Below are 8406 nucleotides of genomic sequence, written 5' to 3'. Positions count from 1 at the left end.
ATAAAATCTTATAGACAAATTATCTAGTCTTAATCAGTTTGATCATAAGAGTCCTATAATCCTTTGATAACGCTTTACAGTTTTTGTGAAAGAGCAGATTAGTGCTCTAACAAAAACCAGCTGTGCTTTTATTCCAGTGTTCAATTTATAAAAAAATTGAATACCCCTTTAACTTTAGCCAATATGTTAACACACAGAATTTCTTTGACAAGATTTAATTTTTTGGCCAAGCACGATGTCTCACGCCTGTAATCCCAGCACTTTGGGAGGCCGAGGCAGGCAGATGATGAGGTCAGGAGATCAAGACCATCCTGGCTAACACGGTGAAACCCTGTTTCTACTAAAAACATACAAAAAATTAGCCAGGTGTGGTGGTGGGCACCTGTAGTCCAAGCTAACCAGGAGGCTGAGGTAGGAGAATGGTATGAACCCGTGAGGCAGAGCTTGCAGTGAGCTGAGATCGCACCACTGCACTCCAGCCTGGGTGACAGAGCGAGACTCTGTCTCAAAAAGAAAAAAAAAAAAAAGATTTAATTTTTTACAAACCTTTCACAACATGGATAAACCTTCAGGTCTATAATTTAGGCCAAAAGTAATCCACATTCCAATGACTTCTTGTAATCTTTTACCAAAAACACATTTTACTTTTTTTTAACATACATAGCATGTAAAACTGTTTTTATTTCCCAAAGGTTACTAAAGTCATGTAAACTAAAACATGACTTTAGTAAAACACACCATAGTTTCTATTTTACTGAGAAAATATTTGATTTGAGCTCTTATCATTTTTAAACCAATTATTCAAAGCTCTTTCATATTGCACACACAACACATAAAATACACAGATGGCAGAAGAAGATCAAATACCTTTAAGATTTTTCATTTGTCAGTTTTTTAATTGGATTCCCACACTGGCTTCAGGGTGGATGCCTCAGAGAAACAGGGCCAGGAAAGCAAAAACCAAGCGGTTTCTACAGCCTAATAAGTAGGCATAGCTGGAAGGCAAAACAGATCCCTCCAAATTGACTCCGATTTTTATGCTAGAACCTGGATCCCCAAAAGAGAAAATTAGCCCATCTCCCATTAGTGTATTACTTCTCAGTGGGGGGAGGGGACATTTTCATACCTTCTAGGTGGCCAAGAGCACACTTCTCTGATTCAAATTTGCAAAAAGGCCAAGTATCCCCCCATAGCTGCGGTTAGCCATCACTCAATGTATATTTCCTACCTAGTTATTACATATCTAAGTTCTCTCATAATGTGAAGTAATTTCTGATACTCCAGAAAGTAAAAACCATCGGACAATGCAATGCAAAATGGAACAGAGCCTTAGACTTTGAGAGGGATCTATCTACTTCCAATTCCTGGGGTTTCATGAGAAGAAGAGACATTTTTCCCAAAACGTCTATTGTGGCACTTTCTCTGTTTCTTCCAAGGACTTCCAGCTGTTGGAGCTTGAATATCTGCATTTAATTAAGCCAACTTTTGGGCCAGGCATGGTGGTTCACGCCTGTAATTCCAGCACTTTGGGAGGCCGAGGCAGGCAGATCACTTGAGGTCAGGAGTTCAAGACCAGCCTGGCCAACATGGTGAAACCCCATCTTTACTAAAAATACAAAATTTAGCAGGATGTGGTCATGGCCACCTGTAATCCTAGCTACTCCGGAGGCTGAGGCAGGATAATTGCTTGATCCCAGGAGGCGGAGGCTGCAGTAAGCCAAGATTGCTCCACTGCATTCCAGCCTGAGTGACAGAGCGAGACTCTTATCTCAATAAATAAATAAATAAATAAATAAATAAATAAATAAATAAAAATAAGCCAAATTTTAACGATGATGCTCTTTTTAAAAATATTTATTTATTTATTTATTTATTTTGAGTTGGAATTTTGCTCTTATTGCCCAGGCTGGAGTGCAGTGGCCGAACTTGCCTCACTGCAACCTCTGCCTCCTGAAACCAATAAGCTTTAACTAAGGTTATGAACCTAACCACAAGTGTACAAGGTATTTTCAAAAAGGTGGCAAGCAGTTTTTACAAAATCTAGAATCTTTAAAAGTAGCCCAGAGAAAGGAAAATCTAAGATGGTTCATGGAGGGGAAGAAAATCAACAAATGTTCATGCAGATATCAAATCACAAAGGACTCATTTCCTAAGCCAGAAATTGAACCCAGCTACTGAGCTACAGCACTGAGCAATCTCCATTGGAGTCTCCCAAGAGAAACCTCCGGCAACCAATTTTGAGCTTGCAAATTTTTTTTTTTTTTTTGAGATGGTACAATCTCTGCTCACTGCGAGCTCTACCTCCTGGATTCATGCCATTCTCCTGCCTCAGCCTCCCAAGTAGCTGGGACTACAGGCATCCGCCACCACACCTGGCTAATTTTTTGTATTTTTTAGTAGACACAGGGTTTCACCATGTTAGCCAGGATGGTCTCGATCTCCTGATCTCGTGATCCGCCCGCCTCAGCCTCCCAAAGTGCTGGGATTACAGGCGTGAGCCACTGCATCCAGCCGCTTGCAGAGGTTTTTAACTGCTCAAGATCATGTTTAGGGTTAACTATAAAATAAATTTAAAAATTTCTGTATGGTGGATGGTAGAAACCCAGAGAAAATACTACCACATGGCTACAAGGTCAAGCTCCCAATAACATAAAACAAAAGGGAAATGTCATCCATTTTGTTGTTGTTTGTTTCAAGGACTTCTTTTTGGTTTCTTTGTATCTTTGAGACTGAGTCTTGCTCTGTCTCCCAGGCTGGAGTGCAGTGGTGTAATCTTGGCTCACTGCAACCTCTGCCTCCCAGGTTCAAGCAATTCTCCCTGCCTCAGCCTCCTGAGTAGCTGGGACTACAGGTGCCTACCAGCACCCTGGCTAATTTTTGTATTTTTAGTAGAAATGAGGTTTCACTATGTTGGCCAGGCTAGTCTTGAACGCCTGACCTCAGGTGTTCCACCTGCCTCTGCCTCCCAAAGTGCTGGGATTACAGGCATGAGCCACCTTGCCAGGACTGTTTCAGGGACTTCTGACCAGAAGTTTCAACATGTGGTCTCTGGGAAAGATGGTGACCCAGAGTAACAGAAAAGGTAGGAAAGGGAAACACATATGTGTGTGTGTGTGTGTGTGTGTGTGTGTGTGTAGCCTATATGTGTGTGTGTGTATATATATAGCCCATATAGATATATTTTATATATATTATATATATAATATATATATAGGCAAAACTGATCCCTCTCCAAATTAAGACTACTATTTTTATTCTAGAACATGGATCCCAAAAAGAGAAAATTAGCCCATCTCCCATTGGAGTATTACCTTCTCTCTCTCTCTTTTTATATATATATATATATACACACACACACATATATATATACACATATATATACATATATACACACACACACATATATGTATTTCCATTTCCTACCTTTTCTGTTACTCTGGGTCACCATCTTTCCCAGAGACCACATGTTGAAACTTCTGGTCAGAAGTCCCTGAAACAGTCCTGCCAAGGTGGCTCATGCCTGTAATCCCAACACATATATACATGGATACGTATATATAGTGTGTATATGTATATGTGTGTATATATATATACATGTATATATGTATAGATACATGTATACGTATATACATATATATGTATAGATACATGTATACGTATATACATATATGTATACATATATGTACGTATATATGCATACATATATGTACATGTATATACGTACATGTATATATGCATACATATATGTACATGTATATATGCATACATATATGTACATGTATATATGCATACATATATGTACATGTATATATGTATATATGTATACATGTACATATATGTGTGTGCATACATACGTGTATATGCACATAGATGTGAGCATACATACGTGTATATGCACATAGATGTGTGCATACATACGTGTATATGCATATAGATGTGTGCATATATACGTGTATATGTATATATGTGTATATACGTGTATATATACACATATATGTATATATGTGTGTATACGTATACGTATATATATACACGGATATGTATATATGTGTGTATATAAACACGGTATGTATATATGTGCGTATATATACACGGATATGTATATATATGTGCGTATAGATACACACGGATATGTATGTATGTGCGTATAGATACGCACGGATTTGTATGTATATATGTATATAGTGTATATATACACGTATATGTATATATGTGTGTATGTGTATATATGTGTGTATATACACATGTATATATACACGTACATGTATATGTGTGTATATATACACGTATATGTATATATGTGTGTATATATACACGTATATGTATATATGTGTGTATATATACATGTATGTGTATATATGTGTGTATATACACGTATATGTATATATGTATGTGTATATGTATATGTATATGTATGTATATGTATATATGTGTGTGTATACACGTATATGTATGTGTGTATACACATATATACATGTATATATACACATATATACATATACATATACATACATATACATATACATATATACACATACATATACATATATACATATGTACATATATGTACAGATATACATGTACATGTATATACACATATGTACATATGTATATACACACATATGTACATATGTATATGTACATATGTATATACACACATATGTACATATGTATATGTACATGTATGTACATGCATATGTACATGTATGCATGTACATGCGCATGCACATGTATATGTACATGCATGCACATGTATATGTACATGCATGCACATGTATATGTACATGCATGCATGTACATGTATATGTACATGTACATGTATGCATGTACTCATGTACATGTACATATATACATGTACTCATATACATGTATATGTATATATGTGTGTATATATTTGTATATATGTATATATGTATATATACGTGCATATATGTGTGTATATATGTGTGTATATACAGAGAGAGAGAGAGAGAAGCATTGCCTATGGCAGGGTGGGAAAGGTGAGGACCTCAGATAAGCCAGAGAAAGACCCATGCATTGCATTGAATAAAAAGTTTAGGTGGCCACTTGTTGGTTGTGAAAGAATCTTTTTCTGCAGTCCTGTCTGCTCTCAAGTTTCCCGCTTTAGGGAGGAAAAAGTTCCCCATGTTTCATGATCCTGTACTCGCCTAATTCTGTCAGCCACAGTCATCAGCGAAAAGTGCAAGGCAGATTAATCCAAAGACAGGGATGAGCACGGTGGCTCATGCCTATAATCCCAGCACTTTGGGAGGCTGAGGTGGGCGGATCACGAGGTCAGGAGTTTGAGACCAGCCTGACCAACATGGTGAAACCTGGTCTCTACAAAAAATACAAAACTTAGCTGTGCGGGGTGGCGGGTGCCTGTAATCCCAGCTACTTGGGAGGCTGAGGCAGAACTGCTTGAACTTGGGAGGTGGAAGTTGCAGTGAGCCAAGATCTCACCATTGGACTCCGGCCTGGGTGACAAGAGCGAGACTCCATCTCAAAACAAACAAACAAACAAACACAAAGACTATAGTGGTTAACATTCCATAATGCCAAATCTAATCTTAGCTAAGAGGGGCTTTACTAAGAGAGGCTTCTAACCCCCTACAACTTAGGAAAGACTCTAACCTTTCAAAGTTGCACCTCAAACACAAGTTTTGTTAAGTGTTCTTGCCTTTTCATTAAGGGGGACCTTTTGTCTTATCTGTCTTAGGAGACATTCTAACTTCTCTAAGTTGGGCTACTAACCCAATCCCATTCCATACCCGGGTAAGCCACCACTTACAAAAAGTTAGCAGATTGGTGATTCTGCCTATTTCCTTTGGGCTGGGGGTTTCCTCAGTATCATCCCTTTGTGATTCACTGAAAAGAAGCTTCCAGAAATGGTCCCAATCCAGAACCAAAGTGTGGGTTCTTGGATCTCATACAAAAAAAGAATTTAGGGCTGGGGGTGGTGGCTCATACCTGTAACCCCAGCAGTTTGGGAGGCAGAGGCAGGCAGATCACCCGAGGTCAGGAGTTTGAGACCAGCCTGGCTCCCATCTCTACTAAAAATACAAAAATTGGCTGGACATGGTGGTGCGCGCCTGTAATCCCGGCTACTCCAGAGGCTGAGGCAGGGGAATCTCTTGAACCCAGGAGGTGGAGGTTGCAGTGAGCCGAGATGGCACCACTGCATTCCAGCTTGGGTGACAGGGCCAGACTCTGTCTCAAAGAAAAAAGGAAAGAAAGAAAGAAAAAGAAAGAAAGAGAGAGTGAGAAAGAAGAAAGGAAGAAAGGAAGAGAAAGGAAGGAAGGAAGGAAAGAAAGGAAGGAAGGAAGGAAAGAAAGGAAGGAAGGAAGGAAAGAAAGAAAGGAAGGAAGGAAGGAAGAAAAGAATGAATGAATGAATTTTGGGTGAGTCTGCAGTGCAAAGCAAAAGCAAATTTATTAGGAAAGTAAAGGAATAAAAGAATAGCTACTCCATAGGCAGAGCAACAGTGTGGGCTGCTCAACTAAAAATACTTACAGTGATTTCTTGATTATACGCTAAAAAAGGGATAGATTATTCATGAGTTTTACAAGAAAGGGGTGGGCAATTCCCAGAACTGTGTTTCTCTTCTTTTTAGACTGTGTAAAGTAACTCTCTGATGTGCCATGGCATTCGTTAACTGTCATGGCGCTGGTGGGAACATCTTTAGTGTGCTAATGCATTATAATTAGCATGTAATGATTCGTGAGGACAATCAGAGGTCACTTTCATTCACATCTTGGTTTTGGTGGATTTCTGTGGCTTCTTTACTGCAAACTGTTTTATCAGCAAGGTCTTTGTGAACTGTATCTTGCGCCAATCTCCTATTTATCCTGTGACTTAGAATGCCTGACTTCATGGAAAAGCAGTCCTGTAGGTCTCAGCCCCATTTTACCCAGCACCTATTCCACATGCAGTTGCTCTGGTTCAAACGCCTCTGACATGGCCACAGGGTGCTGGAATGTGGCTGGTCTGAACTGCAATGTGCTGGAAAAGTAAAATACAAGGTTACATTGAAAGATTTAGTTTCAAAAATGTATACGCTTTATTAACCATTACATACTAATCACATATTAAAATAGTAATATTTTGGATATATTGGGCTGATTAAAATGTTACAATCAGTTCTACCGTTATTCCATCTATTTCTTTCTTTTTTATTTGGAGACAGAGTCACTCTGTCACCAGGCTGGAGTGCAGTGGTGCAATCTTGGCTCACTGCAACTTCTGCCTCCGAGGTTCAAGCGATTCTCCTGCAACAGCCTCCAGAGTAGCTGGGATTACAAGTGCCTGTCACCATGCCCGGCTAATTTTTGTATACTTTTAGTAGAGACAGGATTTCGCCATGTTAGACAGGCTGGTCTGGAACTCCTGACCTCAGGTTGTCTGCTGCCTTGGCCTCTCAAAATGCTGGAATTACATGTGTGAGCCACTGTGCCAGGCCCCACCTTTTTCTTTTTACTTTTTAATATTTGGCTAATAGAAAATTCAAAATTGACATGTGGTTCACATTTTACTGCAGAGGACTGCCTTCTTTGTGAAATCTCAGGCTGCCTTCATGGATTAGGCCATTTTCACACTGCTATAAACAAATACCTCAGACCACGTAATGTTTTTAAAAAGTGTTTTAATTAAGTCATAGTTCTACATGGCTGAGGAATCCTCAGGAAAATTACATTCATGACCATGATGGAAGGTGAAGGGAAAGCAAGGCACATCTTAATTGGTAGAAAAAGAGAGAGAACTGGGGATGGGGAGGGTAGGGGGATGTGCCACATTTTTAATCCATCCGATATCTTGAGAGCTCCCTTACTATTACAAGAATAGCATGAGGATAATCCATCTCTAAGATCCAGTCACCTCCCACCCGGTCCCTGCCCTGACATGTGGGAATTACAATTTTTTTTTTTTTTTTTTTTTGAGACAGAGTCTCCCTGCTGTCGCCCAGGCTGGAGTGCAATGGCGCGATCTCGGCTCACTGCAACCTCCGCCTCCTGGGTTCGAGTGATTTTTCTGCCTTAGCCTCCCGAGTAGCTGACCCTCTAGGCGCCTGCCACCACCCTGGCTAATTTTTGTATTTTTAGTAGAGACGGGGTTTCACCATGTTGGCCAGGCTGGTCTCGAACTCCTGACTTCAAGTGATCCCTCCCCGCCCCCCCCACCCTCCCCTCCCCCGCCTTCGCCCTCCACGCTCGGCCTCCCTAAATGCTGGGATTACAGGCGTGAGCCACCGCGCCCGGCCAGGAATTACAATTTGAGATGAGATTTGGGTGGAGCTACAGAGCCAAACCATATCGCTGCAAAGGATCCGCAGCAAGGAAGGTCATAAAATCTGAAATTTTAAAATAATTGTCTTTATATTTTTTCAGTTTATGAATAACTATTATATA

This window comes from Pongo pygmaeus, chromosome 6, assembly GCF_028885625.2.
Source record: "Pongo pygmaeus isolate AG05252 chromosome 6, NHGRI_mPonPyg2-v2.0_pri, whole genome shotgun sequence".
Taxonomy (NCBI): domain Eukaryota; kingdom Metazoa; phylum Chordata; class Mammalia; order Primates; family Hominidae; genus Pongo; species Pongo pygmaeus.
This window is presented reverse-complemented; position numbering follows the sequence as displayed.